We start from the raw sequence: 16,140 nt of genomic DNA on the forward strand, positions 1-16,140 counted from the left end.
TTTGGTTGTAGAACCAATCGACATCAGTTCGCATGTAGAAATCAATCGAAATGTGTCCGTCGATCCTAAAAGCAGTGTACGTTGGGGTACCCGATCAGCAACTCAGAATGCATATGGTGGTGAAGATGGCGGGATCAGCCTGCGGGTAATCTTTGAAATGTTACAGGCCCAACATGCAGCAATAGCCCATCGTCAAAACCAGAACCACGCTCTACACTCATAAATATGCTTGAAGAAATGACAAAACGAATCGAGAAGGGGGAAAAGAAGGTCAAGGAAAACGATAAGAAGGTAGAAACTTATCATTCCAGGGTCGACTAACTCCTGGGGCACCACTGATATTGAAAGGACTAGATCCCAAAAAGTTTGTACAAAAACCTTTCCCCTCGAGTACAACTTCGAAGCCAATCCCCAAGAAGTTTTGTATGCTCGAGATTCTGAAGTATAATGGGATGACAGATCCAAATGAACACATCACCTCATACACATATGCGCTATCAAAGGAAATGACTTAGAAGATGACGATATTGAATATGTATTGTTGAATAAATTTAGGGAGACTCTAGCGAAGGGTGCTATGATATGGTATCATAATTTACCACATAATTCTCTTGACTCATTTGCTATGCTTGCAGATTCCTTTGAACAGGCACACTCTGGAGCTATTAAAGTAGCTACAAGAAAGTCAAACCTTTTTAAGGTAAGGCAGAAAGACAACGAGATGCTCAGGGAATTCGTATCTCGATTCTAAATAGAACGAATGGATTTGCCACCGACCACCGGCGATTGGGCTGTTCAAGCTTTTACTCAAGGTCTCAACGTTTGGAGTTCCATAACTTCACAACAGTTGAAGCAGAATTTGATCGAATATCCAGTTGTCACTTGGGACGATGTAAATATTCGATATCAATCGAAGATCAGGGTCGAGGATGATCAACTAGGGGCTCCTTCTGGGTCCGTTTATCCAAATAGGCCTATCAACAGAGTTAAAAGGGATATTGACTGGGAACCATGATCGAACAGATATCGATATTAGCCATACGGTGGAGATCGAAAAAACAACGGGCCTGGACGCAACCCCATTCGAAATGATAGAAGGAATGACGAGGATAGAGATAACGAGGACTCATGAGCAAGGGTGGTTTCGACAGGGATGCCGGGCCCAAAGAAGCACCTCGATTGTTTGAATATAACTTCAAAGTAGATGTACTCGCCATTGTATCAGCTATCGGACGCATCAAAGATACTAGATGGCCTCGACCTCTACAGACTGATTTGGCCTAGAGAAATCCAAACCAAATGTGCAGTATCATGGTACCCATTGCCATAAAACGGAAGATTGTAGACAGCTAAGGGAAGAAGTATCCCGATTGTTCAACGAGGGACACCTTTGGGAATTCTTTAGTAATCGGGCCAAGAATCACTTCAAAAACAGAGATTTAAACAGACAGAACGAGTAAGAAGAGACACAACATGTGATTCACATGATCCTTGGAGGGGTCGATATTCCGTAAGGACCAGTAATTAAACGCACCAAGGTGTCGATCAAAAGGGAGAAGAGAACTCGGGACTACTTACCAGAAGGGACCTTGTCTTTCAAGGACGATGATGTAGAAGGGATCGAACAACCCCGCAATGATGCACTGGTAATATTTGTCCTTAAGTGTAAAATTCAAGTTAAACGTGTTATGACTGATCCAGGTAGCTCGACCAACATTATTCGATCGAGGGTCGTAGAATAGCTCAGCCTACAAGATCAAATTATGCTCGCAACCCGAGTACTTAACGCTTCAACATGGCAAACAAAACCACCAAAAGTGAAATTATTTTGCCAGTGAACGTGGTCGGGACAACCCAAGAAACAAAGTTCCATGTGATCGAGGGTGACATGAGGTGCAACGCCCTACTCGAAAGGCCTTAGATCCATAATATGAGGGCAGTAACCTCGACTCTTCACCAAGTTCTGAAGTTCCCGACATTGGAGGGAGTCAAAAAAGTGTACAGGGGGCAACCCGCCGCCAAGGAGATTTTGCAATCGATGAAGTGATACTAGTGTCGACACTTTCATAAGCAAAGGGATCAGATTCGAAGGGAAAATAGGAGTCAAATAGCAACCACAGACACTAGCCTAGATCCAATCAGAGAAGCAGGGGACTGACGAGGACAACGACTATTAGATCTCTCGGTCATTCATAATTCCCGCTGACTTTGACGCCACCAAGTTAACGGTCGAAGAGCTGGAACAAGTCACACTGACTGAACATCAGCCCAAACGAAAGGTATACCTAGGCATGGGGCTAACCCCCAAGCTTAGGAAAAAACTTATTCATTTCCTTAAAGCTAATATGGATTGCTTTGCTTGGTCCTACCTTGATATGATAGGGATCCTGCAGGAAAATTACCACTGACAAACTGAGCCTGGACCCTAAATTTTTCCAAGTGAAGCAAAAAAGAAGCCCCAATCCTAGATTAAACATGCCTTCATCAAGGACGAGGTAACCAAACTTCTAAAAATAGGATCCATTCGGAAAGTAAAGTATCCCGAATGGTTAGCAAACTTAGTGGTAGTGCCTAAAAAGGGAAACAAACTTAGAATGTGTGTAGATTATAAAGCCTTGAATAAAGCATGTCCCAAGGATTCTTTTACTTTGACTAACATCCATTGTATGATCGATGGCACGACCAGCCACGAGACTCTCAGTTTTCTTGATGCCTACTCCGGGTACAACCAAATACAAATGAACCCGGAGGACTAAGAAAAGACCTCATTTATTACTAAATTTGGAACCTACTGTTATAATGTAATGCCATTCGGACTAAAAATGATGGTGTAACCTACCAACGCCTAGTAAATCGAATGTTCAAAGAACAAATAGGAAAATCTATGGAAGTTTATATTGATGACATGCTAGTTAAGTCCCTGTGAGAAGATGACCATTTAAAGCATTTGCAGGAAACTTTCAATATACTGAGGAAGTACAATATGAAGCTCAACCTAGAAAATTGCGTGTTCGGGGTTGGCTTGGGCAAGTTTCTTGACTTCATGGTGTCGAATTGGGGAATCAAGATCAACCCCAATAAAATCAAAGATATCGAGAATATCACGGTCGTGGATAATGTAAAGGCTGTAGAGATCCCTCATGGGGCGCATAGCCGCCCTAGGGCGATTCATTTCAAGATTCTCAGATAGGAGTCGCCGATTCTTCTCACTACTTAAGAAGAAGAGCAATATTGCATGGACCCCAGAATGCCAACAGGCCTTGGAGGAACTAAATCGGTATTTATCAAGCCCTCCACTGCTTCATACCCCGAAAGTGGATGAATAACTTTACTTATACTTGGCAATCTTGGAGATAGCGGTAAGTGGAGTCCTTGTCCGAGAAGAACAAGGTTACAATTCCCTTTCTATTATGTTAGTCGGACCTTAGGTGAGGCCGAAACTAAATATCCGCACATAGAAAAATTAGCGCTTGCTTTAATAAGAACCTCTAGAAAACTATAACTATATTTCCAATGTCATCCAATATGTGTTGTGGCGACTTATCCACTTCAAAATATTTTGCACAAACGCGAGCAATCGAGTCGATTGGCCAAATGGGCTGCTGAAATCAGTAGGTATGATATTGAGTATCGACCCCGAACCATCATCAAGTATCAAATATTAGGAGACTTAATGGTTGACTTCGCACCGACCATCGGACCCGAGATTCAAAAAGAACTGCTGATGAAATTGGGTACATCTTCGGGAGTCTGAACCCTCTTTATGGACGGCGCTTCGAATGTGAAGGGGTCTAAACTAGGAATTGTGCTAAAATCACCTACGGATAATATAGTTAGACAGGCTATCAGAACTACAAAATTGACTAACAATGAGGCCAAGTATGAGGCCATAATTGCAGGTCTTGAACTAGCTAAAAGCTTCGGAACGGAGGTCATAGAGGCCGAGTGTGATTCCCTCCTCGTGGTAAACCAAGTTAACAAAACTTTTAAAGTTCAAGAAGACTGAATGCAAATGTACTTGGACAAACTATAGACGACTCTGCATCGATTTAAGGAATGGACCTTGTAACATGTACCTCGAGAACATAATAGTGAGGCCGACGCTCTTGCGAATATAGGTTCGTCAATCAAAGACGACGAACTCAACTCGATGAATGTCATACAACTCATGAGATCGGTGATTGAAGAAGGCCACACTGAAATAAACTCCACGAGTTTGACCTAGGATTGGAGAAACAAGTACATAGAGTACTTAAAGAATGTAAATCTTCCATTAGACCCAAAGGAGTCGAGCAATCTTCGTACAAAGGCAGCACAGTTCACTTTGTCCGAAGACAAAACGCTGTTCAGAAGGATGTTTGATGGACCGTTGGCAATATGTTTGGGACTGGGAGATACTGACTTCGTCCTACAGGAAGTTCACGAAGGCACTTGTTGAATTCATTCCGGTGCCGAATCGTTGGTCTACAAAGTAATCAGAGCAGGGTACTACTGGACCGATATGGAGAAAGACACAAATGAGTTCATTCGAAAATGCGACAAATGCCAAAGGTATGCACCAATGATTCACCATCCCAGAGAGCAGCTCCATTCGATCTTATCCACATGGCCGTTTATGAAATAGGGAATAGCCATTGTCGACCCTCTTCCATCGGTCCCAGGTAAAGCTTAGTTTGTTTTACTTATGACTTATTATTTTTCTAAGTGGGTTGAAGCACAGGTTTTCAAGAAATTCAGAGAAAATGAAGTCATAGACTTTATTTGGGACCACATTATATGCTGATTCGGGATGCCTTCTGAGATCATATATGATAATGGAAAGAAATTCATCGGCAACAAAGTGACTAAATTTCTCGAGGATCACAAGATCAAAAGAATCCTATCGATGGCTTATCATCCCAGCAGGAATGGAAAAGCTGAATCGACCAACAAAACCATCATTCGGAACCTTAAGAAGAGGTTGACCGACGCCAAAGGGAAGTGGAGAGAGATACTATCCGAAGTTCTATGGACATACCGCAAAACATCGAAATCCAGTACCTGAGCAATACTGTTCTCATTAGTTTATAGTGCCGAAGCCCTAATCCCAGTCGAAATCGGAGAACCTAGCATCAGATTTTGATATGCAATAGAGGAGTCAAATAACGAGGCCATGAATACGAGCCTAGAATTGTTGGACGAAAAACGCAAAGCCGCCCTCGTCCGGTTGGCAGCCCAAAACAATGGATCGAAAGGTACTCCCATCGAAGAGTCAATCTTCAGCATTTTAACATCGGGGATTTGGTGCTAAGAAACATCACCCTTAACACCCGAAATCCGAATGAAGGGAAACTAGGTCCGAACTGGGAAGGACCGTACCAGGTTCTTCAAAATCATCGGAAATGGATCCTACAAGCTCGGCACGATGAATGGCGAACAACTATCGAGCAATTAGAATGTATCGTACCTAAAATGATATTACTACTAAGGTACGACCCCTTCCATTTTCATTATATTTTAAACTAACTCTTGTAGGAGTTCGATCATAAACATCAATCGGCTCCTCGACACGAAGTCTTTAGGTCTCGAAGAATGCATTACACTCTTTTTCCCTTAGACCGATTTTTTCCCAAATGGGTTTTCTGACGAGGTTTTTAATGAGGCAACCATTGATCTTGCTAACTTAGAAATATTCAACAGTATCCGAGACTTCTTTACAATCAACCTCGAATGCTGGGGGCCATTACCCTCGAATATCAACTTTGTTGCGAGCAAATTACTTCATGGCATCAGGGGCTCGATAGAAAAATTTGTAAAGGCCAAACGGTCAAATGAATTGTATCTGCATAGTTTGCTTGAGCCCTGGAACAGAACATGTACGCATGTATAATCAATTATAAAGAGAAGTATTTTTCCTTGCCAATATGTCATGCCTTAGAAAAAAAATTCTACATTATTATTTCATACTCTCAATTTATGTAAACATGCTTAAGGGCCAATCATAACCAGAGTTCTGATAATTACCCCCATGCTCGAGGACTGCCATCCGAAAAATAAACGAGATCGAATTATTAAAACTTCGAGATCATAAGACCTTTTTAGGTAATTCTCGATTTTTATAGGCCACAACCACCCCACTAGGGGACTGACACTTCAGGCAAGTTCGAAGTACAACGGAAAAATAAGCCTAAGGGGAAAATCCCGAACTAAAGAGGCTACAACCAAATTAACACGGTTTGGAGACGTCTGAATTCCCTAACAAAACAGGCCTTCGAATTCTTTCATAAACCGATTAAAAGGGCTACCCCCGACAAAATCATAAAAGGCTCTAACAATATCAAGCCTCGAAAACTCTAATTAGTACAAAATTGTTCGAACTCTCGAACAGTTCCTTATTTAATGCTAAGGCATTACAACCTTTGTGAACATGAATGATAAACAAAGGGAAAACTTTGAAAGTCAAAAAGGGTAGAAAAGCCTTATGTATATGATTAAACAGTCATTTTATAAAGGCTAGATTGGCCAAATACAAAATATACCAAGTCCTAAGGGCTACTTTCACTTCAAGTTCCAGAGATCCTTCTCACTCGACTAGAAACCCTAAGGGCTACAAATTCCGAGTTCGAGCATATCATTGCTCGATCATTAAGCTTAATGGTTATATAAATTCAAGTTCGAGTTATCATTCGGGGTCCATCGATTAGAAAAGGTCGAAGACAAAGCTTATTATCGGCCCTTACCTTCCCCAAACCTTAGACCCTCGAACACAACTTCATGATCTTAAGCTAAGGCATTTTGACCCTTACATGAAATAACAAAAAAGACAACAGATTCATAAGCCATGGGAAGGAAGAAGCTTTATATATTCATCAAAAACTTTTTACAAAGGCAACACGGACCGACGAAAATTCTTTACAAAGGCTGAAATGACCTCAACAAAAATTCAAAAAACTATCTTAAAGCTTAAGTGGCCTGGTCGTCTCCGGGATAGGCATCTCCGCCCTTGGGGTCTTCACCGCTTTCATATTCGCTCAAGCTCCCAGACTCATCATCATCGTTGGGGTAAGCTAATATCCAGGTTTCATCTTCGAGCTCTTTATCACTCTCGATCTCAGTTGTGAGATCAAAGCCCCGAGCATGGATTTCCTTGAGGGTCTCCCCTCGAGATTAACATTTGGCGTGCTCGGCAACTTTCTCTACTCGAACTTAAGCGGCCTCGGCAACCTCTTTTGCTCGAATTTGAACAGCTTCGGCATCGGCCCAGTAAATAGCCAGCACTGCATCATCATAGATCTCGGCTGCCTTAACTTCAGATTTGGCTGCTTCGAGCTACGCGACCAGATTCTACCGAGCAGAAACTGCTGAACCCAATTGGGACTAGATCTCCTTGAATTTCTTAGCCCGCGCCAGGATTTCCTCTTTCATACCTCGGAACTGGTTTTCAACCTAGGCCAGTTGGGCCTGATCAGTCTCCTTCTCTGAGGCCATATGGTCCATTTACTCCCCCCAACCTTCAGCCTCAATTTTTAGTACATCAGCCTCTTCACAGAGTTTCCTGATCACGTCGAGCTTTTGTTGGACCTGCAAGTTCGAACCATTAGATACCACTCCTGAATCACTGTCACTAACTTCAAATATTCTTCTTACCTGCTCGACCAGTTCGATGTGGTCTTTCTGAGTCATTTCCAGCTCAACACGGAGACCTTTAGATTCCCCTTCCCTTTGTTCGCTGAGAAGCTTGAAGGCATCCTTTTCCTCAGTATGCCCTCAGACCTCGGCCTCATACTGGCTCAGATCCCCTTGGAATCGGAGAAAAGCCTCATGATGAAGCACGGAAGCCTATAAAATAAAAAAGGAAGTTATATAAAAGGAGAAAAATCTAAATACGAAAATTGACATCGGCAAGGAGATCTGGGATTACCCGGTATAGAGCTTGTTGGGCCTCACTGAAAAGACAAGGTGTGTCCACCTCATCTATCTTGGCTTTGTCTTCTTCGATGACCAATCATCGGAGGTGACTAGCCACCCCTACAGGGGTAGAGAGAACCTGAGCATCCTCCAGGATCGAGATGACGATCGATCGCTTATGCTCGGGATCGATGCTGGGGGACAGGAACTGGCCAGTCAGTTTAAAACTCGATGAGACTTCATTCGAGCCCTTCCTCGGTATTTCTAAGTCACCCAAACTAGTGACGTCTTCCACTCCAACAAAGTAACCATGGAAAGGGTTTTCGACCCCATGGACCCCTTCCCCGTGGCAATTCTCCATCTCCTAAGCATCCTTGATCGTCGAATCAGAGAATAAAGGCAATGAAGGGGAATCTCCAATCTCTATCGCCCCAAGTAGATCTTTTGAGGCGCTGCCTTTATCTTGGGGGGCCACAAATGTGGTCTCTACATCAGCGTCTTCGATAGCCTTCTCACCTCCAGGGGAAGCGATTTTGGCTCTTTCTGAATCGAGGACTTTGGCTGAGGTTTTCCCCTCGGGTTCACCAAGTCGAAGCGGAGCAGTCTCAGCTCCCGCCGGCTCGGAGATTTTTTGAGCATCAGCGTCAACCCGTGATCGAGTCACTTGCCCAGTTTCTTTTTTATCCTCTTCGAGCTCATCTAGTAGCCAACAGACTGCTTCCATTGTTAGAGGGATGACATTTCCCTAACGAGTTCACCTCTTTTTAGGCTTCTCCCCATCCAACTTTATGGAGCTCGGAGCCCTTCTCCTCTTTCGCTCTTTCTTCTGCTTCGGAGCTGATGGTTGGGGAAGATTTTCTTCATCACTGGATGGGGGCCTCATCAGCATGTCCTTCCCGAGACCTGTAAAAGAAAGACGAGTAAGATCGAAATACAATTTGAACAATGGTCAAAATTGTCGAGTCATAAAGAAAAATGAAAACTTGCCATGGTTTCGGGCCTACCATCGACCCTTTGCCAAATCACACCATGTGCGCTCAGCATGTGTTGATTTTGATACTAGGCTCCTTACCTAGTTCTTGAGTTGGGGAATAGTACCCAACATCTAGGCAATGACTGCACCAAGTAAACCACCGATAAAAAGGATGAAAAAATAAAGATAATAAGCAAAAATTAAAGATGGAGTTATATTTATGTCTCATATTCCATTTCTCCGGAAATGGCATACTCTCGGCCGGGATCAAGTTTGAGGTCTTCACTCGGACAAATCGGCCCATCCAGCCCAGGTTCTTGTCCTCATCTATGCACGAGAAAGGTGCCTTGGAGGCCCGACGTTGAAGCTTTATTAGTCCCCCTCGATAGAGTCGGGAGCTATATAGGCGTACGAGGTGATCGAGGGTAAAGGGAAGCCCATCGACTAGGCTAAAAAACGGAGTAATATCACTATCCTCCAGAAAGAGGGGTGAATTTGACCTAGGGTCACTTACTTCTTGCAGAAGTCTACAATGATCGGGTCCAAAGGATCCAATGTGAAAGGATAAGTGTAAACGCTTAGAAACCCTTACACATGGGCAATGATTGACTCCTCAGTCGAGGGCACCACCACATGCTTGTCAACCCAGTTGCAGTCCTCCTTAACTTGGTCAAGGAGATCACTGGTGATCCTGCATATTTACCTCGACATTGTCTCACATCGACCCGCGACCTAGGGGTCATTTCAACCTTGAATTTAGAGTCAAGGACACACCCTCCGGGAACGAACTCTTCAGGGCGTGGCTCCGCCACTGGTTGCTCGCCGGCCGGCCAAGACGAGGAAGCAGCTTCCTTTTGCGGAACGATTTTTGAAGTTTTAGCCATTTTACTTTTACGAGTGAAAAAGAATGGAACTGAGGGGAAACGTTTGGTATTTTATGATGTAAGAGGCAAAGAAATACCAAAGATCTGAAAGTTCTGAGCTTTTGGGGAGGCGATGGATTTTGGAGAAGAAGATTTGAAAGTAAATTTTGGGCAAAAGACGGAAGATACATTTATAGTTTGAAGATGATGGTTCAGAACCGGTAGTGTCCGACAACGACTAACATGCATTAAATGCCTCGACATCTGAACCGATGGGACATTTCAGTGCCCACTTGTCGCTGACATCATGGTCAAGCTCGTCGCTTATGTCATGACCCATCGAGATGGGATTGGAAAAGATCAAGTCATTTCTTGTCGTTAATCTCCAAAAAAATGAGGGGACAATTTGTATACGGTCAAAATCGGGCTTGCCCTTTTTGTGAGACTGATCGAGGCTGGAGCACGATAAGTCAGGGATCAGCTTCGATTTATATCAGACCATGGCACAGAGATGGATTGTTAAGCTCATGAATCAATGATCTATCAAGATCGAGACCACCCGTGATCGAGACCGAAGCGGGAAAGAGATCGAGCGAGATCGACGGAAGCCAGCTAAGTCGAATAACAAAAAGTTGAGATATCCGTGATTAGGCAAGGATCGTGGCGAAAATCTCAGCACGTATCAAGTCAAGAATGGTTATTTAGCCAATCATGAAATTTGCTTCTGTATTTAGAATTGTACCATAAGTAGAATTCATCTACTATATAAAGGGGGTTCTAATCATTTTGTGATCATCATATTCACGCATAACAAAGCAATACATTACATTTTCTCTCTTAAGCTCTGTTTTTCAGTTCATACTTTCCATTAGCATACTCAGTTGTTTTGAGGGCGATCTAGCTCGAGGGCCATAATCGCTCACTATACTGGTTTGCTTTATTTTATAGTTAATTTCTAACATTAATTCTCATATTTTTCAATTTGTGCCAAATGAAATCACATATCCTTAAAACCACTTATAAGTTTTAATTGTCATCCAATTTTAAGGGTAAACAATAATATACTTATCATAAAGGTGGTATAATGCATTATCATGCCCTGTACTATAGAAATAGCAAATCGCCTTGACCAGATCATAACTAATTATAGTGGTTTCTCAAAATGATTCCACCAAAGGATATACTCATGTGAAAGATCACTATCATCCTGATGATCCATGAGAGTCCAAGATCCGTCTTCTTGTTGAACCATTCCCTTATTTTTCACGATCCACCACACCACTGGTACATCATATTCATTCTTCAATACGTTCGCTTCCTTATTCACTAGAGCAATATCCCGGTTTTGTTAGTAAACTGTATTTGTAAAATAATTCTGGAGAAATAAAATAACATATAGAAATATAAACAAAATAAAACTCACTAAATTCACAGTGTTTCCTTAAGGAATTTAATCCCCTCCTAGTACCCAAGGTTATGGATTATTTCCTCCCAGGATAGAACGAATTACACACTGGTGTAGTGGTACTTCAAACCCCAGTGTTTCAGCGAACACAAAGTTCGGTAGCAAATCACACTTATTGTTGCTTTCTCTGAAATTAAAACAATGCAGAAAAAGGACGAGAAACTCAAAAAATCATATAGAAAATCTGAGAGAATGGACTTGTATTTATAGCCAATGTTAGGGTGAAATCTGAAGAGGTGCAACTCTTCAAAATGGTTGTTTATGCAAAATGTCCATAGCATAAATGTCATAACATAAATGGCTATTTACTCAATAATAAACTGGGAGAATTGAAGAGAGTGGTTAATTTTCTGTTACAAAAATAGAAAACGAAAAAATTGAAAATGGTTGGATTTATTATTAATATTATTGGATTTAGTATTAATATTCTTTAATTAAAATGGATATTTTGTAACATTTGTGTTAATATTTACTATTAACAAATAAATTTGGTCCAAAAAATTAATCAATCATTTGACCAAATCCAAATTCAAATCCAAATCTGAATCCGAATCCGAATCCGAAGCCGAAGTCGAAGTCGAGCTGAGTGAGTGATGATGACGGTGGCGCGAGGTTTGACTTCTTCTCAACTCTTTCAGAGCTAGAAGAAGAGCAATTGCTCCGCCGCTGGTTGCTCACCGGCCGACCAAGACGAGGAAGCAGCTTCCTTTTGCGGAACAGTTTTTGAAGTTTTAGCCATTTTACTTTTACGAGTGAAGAAGAACGGAACTGAGGGGAAACATTTGGTATTTTATGATGTAAGAGGCAAAGAAATACCAAAGATCTGAAAGTTCTGAGCTTTTGGGGAGGCGATGGATTTTGGAGAAAAAGATTTGAAAGTAAAGTTTGGGCTAAAGACGGAAGATACATTTATAGGTTGAAGATGATGGTTCAGAACCGGTAGTGTCCGACAACAACTAACATGCATTAAATGCCTCGGCATCTGAACCGATGGGACATTTCAGTGCCCACTTGTCCCTGACATAATGGTCAAGCTCGTCGCTTATGTCATGACCCATCGAGATGGGATTGGAAAAGATCAAGTCATTTCTTGTCGTTAATCTCCAAAAAAATGAGGGGACTATTTGTATACGGTAAAAATCGGGCTTGCCCTTTTTGTGAGACTGATCGAGGCTGGAGCACGATAGGTCAGGGATCAGGTTAGATTTATATCGGACCATGGCACAGAGATGGATTGTTAATCTCATGAATCAATGATCGATCAAGATCGAGACCACCCGTGATCGAGATCGAAGCGGGATAGAGATCGAGTGAGATCGACGGAAGCCAGCTAAGTCGAATAACAAAAAGTTGAGATATCCGTGATTAGGCAAGGATCGTGGCGAAAATCTCAGCACGTATCAAGTCAAGAATGGTTATTTAGCCAATCATGAAATTTGCTTCTGTATTTAGAATTGTACCATAAGTAGAATTCCTCTACTATATAATGGGGGTTCTAATCATTTTGTGATCATCATATTCACGCATAACAAAGCAATACATTACATTTTCTCTCTTAAGCTCTGTTGTTCAGTTCATACTTTCCTTTAGCATACTCAGTTGTTTTGAGGAGATCTTGCTCAAGGGCCATAATAGCTCACTATACTGGTTTGCTTTATTTTATAGTTAATTTCTAACACTAATTCTCATATTTTTCAATTTGTGCCAAATGTAGTCACATATCCTTAAAACCACTTACAAGTTTTAATTGTCATCCAATTTTAAGGGTAAACAATAATATTCTTATCATAAAGGTGGTATAATGCATTATCATGCCCTGTACTATATAAATAGCAAATCGCCTTGACCAGATCATAGCTAATTATAGTGGTTTCTCAAAATGATTCCACCAAAGGATATACTCATGTGAAAGATCACTATCATCCTGATGATCCATGAGAGTCCAAGATCCGTCTTCTTGTTGAACCATTCCCTTATTTTTCACGATCCACCACACCACTGGTACATCATATTCATTCTTCAATACGTTCGCTTCCTTATTCACTAGAGCAATATCTCGGTTTTGTTAGTAAACTGTTTTTGTAAAATAATTCTGGAGAAATAAAATAACATTTAGAAATATAAACAAAATAAAACTCACTAAATTCACAGTGTTTCCTTAAGGAATTTAATCCCCTCCTAGTACCCAAGGTTATGGATTATTTCCTCCCAGGATAGAACGAATTACACACTGGTGTAGTGGTACTTCAAACCCCAGTGTTTCAGCGAACACAAAGTTCGGTAGCAAATCACACTTATTGTTGCTTTCTCTGAAATTAAAACAATGCAGAAAAAGGACGAGAAACTCAAAAAATCATATAGAAAATCTGAGAGAATGGACTTGTATTTATAGCCAATGTTAGGGTGAAATCTGAAGAGGTGCAACTCTTCAAAATGGTTGTTTATGCAAAATGTCCATAGCATAAATGTCATAACATAAATGGCTATTTACTCAATAATAAACTGGGAGAATTGAAGAGAGTGGTTAATTTTCTGTTACAAAAATAGAAAACGAAAAAATTGAAAATGGTTGGATTTATTATTAATATTATTGGATTTAGTATTAATATTCTTTAATTAAAATGGATATTTTGTAACATTTGTGTTAATATTTACTATTAACAAATAAATTTGGTCCAAAAAATTAATCAATCATTTGACCAAATCCAAATTCAAATCCAAATCTGAATCCGAATCCGAATCCGAAGCCGAAGTCGAAGTCGAGCTGAGTGAGTGATGATGACGGTGGCGCGAGGTTTGACTTCTTCTCAACTCTTTCAGAGCTAGAAGAAGAGCAATTGCTCCGCCGCTGGTTGCTCACCGGCCGACCAAGACGAGGAAGCAGCTTCCTTTTGCGGAACAGTTTTTGAAGTTTTAGCCATTTTACTTTTACGAGTGAAGAAGAACGGAACTGAGGGGAAACATTTGGTATTTTATGATGTAAGAGGCAAAGAAATACCAAAGATCTGAAAGTTCTGAGCTTTTGGGGAGGCGATGGATTTTGGAGAAAAAGATTTGAAAGTAAAGTTTGGGCTAAAGACGGAAGATACATTTATAGGTTGAAGATGATGGTTCAGAACCGGTAGTGTCCGACAACAACTAACATGCATTAAATGCCTCGGCATCTGAACCGATGGGACATTTCAGTGCCCACTTGTCCCTGACATAATGGTCAAGCTCGTCGCTTATGTCATGACCCATCGAGATGGGATTGGAAAAGATCAAGTCATTTCTTGTCGTTAATCTCCAAAAAAATGAGGGGACTATTTGTATACGGTAAAAATCGGGCTTGCCCTTTTTGTGAGACTGATCGAGGCTGGAGCACGATAGGTCAGGGATCAGGTTAGATTTATATCGGACCATGGCACAGAGATGGATTGTTAATCTCATGAATCAATGATCGATCAAGATCGAGACCACCCGTGATCGAGATCGAAGCGGGATAGAGATCGAGTGAGATCGACGGAAGCCAGCTAAGTCGAATAACAAAAAGTTGAGATATCCGTGATTAGGCAAGGATCGTGGCGAAAATCTCAGCACGTATCAAGTCAAGAATGGTTATTTAGCCAATCATGAAATTTGCTTCTGTATTTAGAATTGTACCATAAGTAGAATTCCTCTACTATATAATGGGGGTTCTAATCATTTTGTGATCATCATATTCACGCATAACAAAGCAATACATTACATTTTCTCTCTTAAGCTCTGTTGTTCAGTTCATACTTTCCTTTAGCATACTCAGTTGTTTTGAGGAGATCTTGCTCAAGGGCCATAATAGCTCACTATACTGGTTTGCTTTATTTTATAGTTAATTTCTAACACTAATTCTCATATTTTTCAATTTGTGCCAAATGTAGTCACATATCCTTAAAACCACTTACAAGTTTTAATTGTCATCCAATTTTAAGGGTAAACAATAATATTCTTATCATAAAGGTGGTATAATGCATTATCATGCCCTGTACTATATAAATAGCAAATCGCCTTGACCAGATCATAGCTAATTATAGTGGTTTCTCAAAATGATTCCACCAAAGGATATACTCATGTGAAAGATCACTATCATCCTGATGATCCATGAGAGTCCAAGATCCGTCTTCTTGTTGAACCATTCCCTTATTTTTCACGATCCACCACACCACTGGTACATCATATTCATTCTTCAATACGTTCGCTTCCTTATTCACTAGAGCAATATCTCGGTTTTGTTAGTAAACTGTTTTTGTAAAATAATTCTGGAGAAATAAAATAACATTTAGAAATATAAACAAAATAAAACTCACTAAATTCACAGTGTTTCCTTAAGGAATTTAATCCCCTCCTAGTACCCAAGGTTATGGATTATTTCCTCCCAGGATAGAACGAATTACACACTGGTGTAGTGGTACTTCAAACCCCAGTGTTTCAGCGAACACAAAGTTCGGTAGCAAATCACACTTATTGTTGCTTTCTCTGAAATTAAAACAATGCAGAAAAAGGACGAGAAACTCAGAAAATCATATAGAAAATCTGAGAGAATGGACTTGTATTTATAGCCAATGTTAGGGTGAAATCTGAAGAGGTGCAACTCTTCAAAATGGTTGTTTATGCAAAATGTCCATAGCATAAATGCCATAACATAAATGGCTATTTACTCAACAATAAACCGGGAGAATTAAAGAGGGTGGTTCATTTTCTGTTACAAAAATAGAAAACGAAAAAATTGAAAATGGTTGGATTTATTATTAATATTATTGGATTTAGTATTAATATTCTTTAATTAAAATGGATATTTTGTAACATTTGTGTTAATATTTACTATTAACAAATAAATTTGGTCCAAAAAATTAATCAATCATTTGACCAAATCCAAATTCAAATCCAAATCTGAATCCGAATCTGAATTCGAAGCCGAAGCCGAAGTCGAGCCGAGT

The sequence above is a fragment of the Nicotiana sylvestris genome, chromosome 2, assembly GCF_000393655.2.
Source record: "Nicotiana sylvestris chromosome 2, ASM39365v2, whole genome shotgun sequence".
Lineage (NCBI taxonomy): Eukaryota > Viridiplantae > Streptophyta > Magnoliopsida > Solanales > Solanaceae > Nicotiana > Nicotiana sylvestris.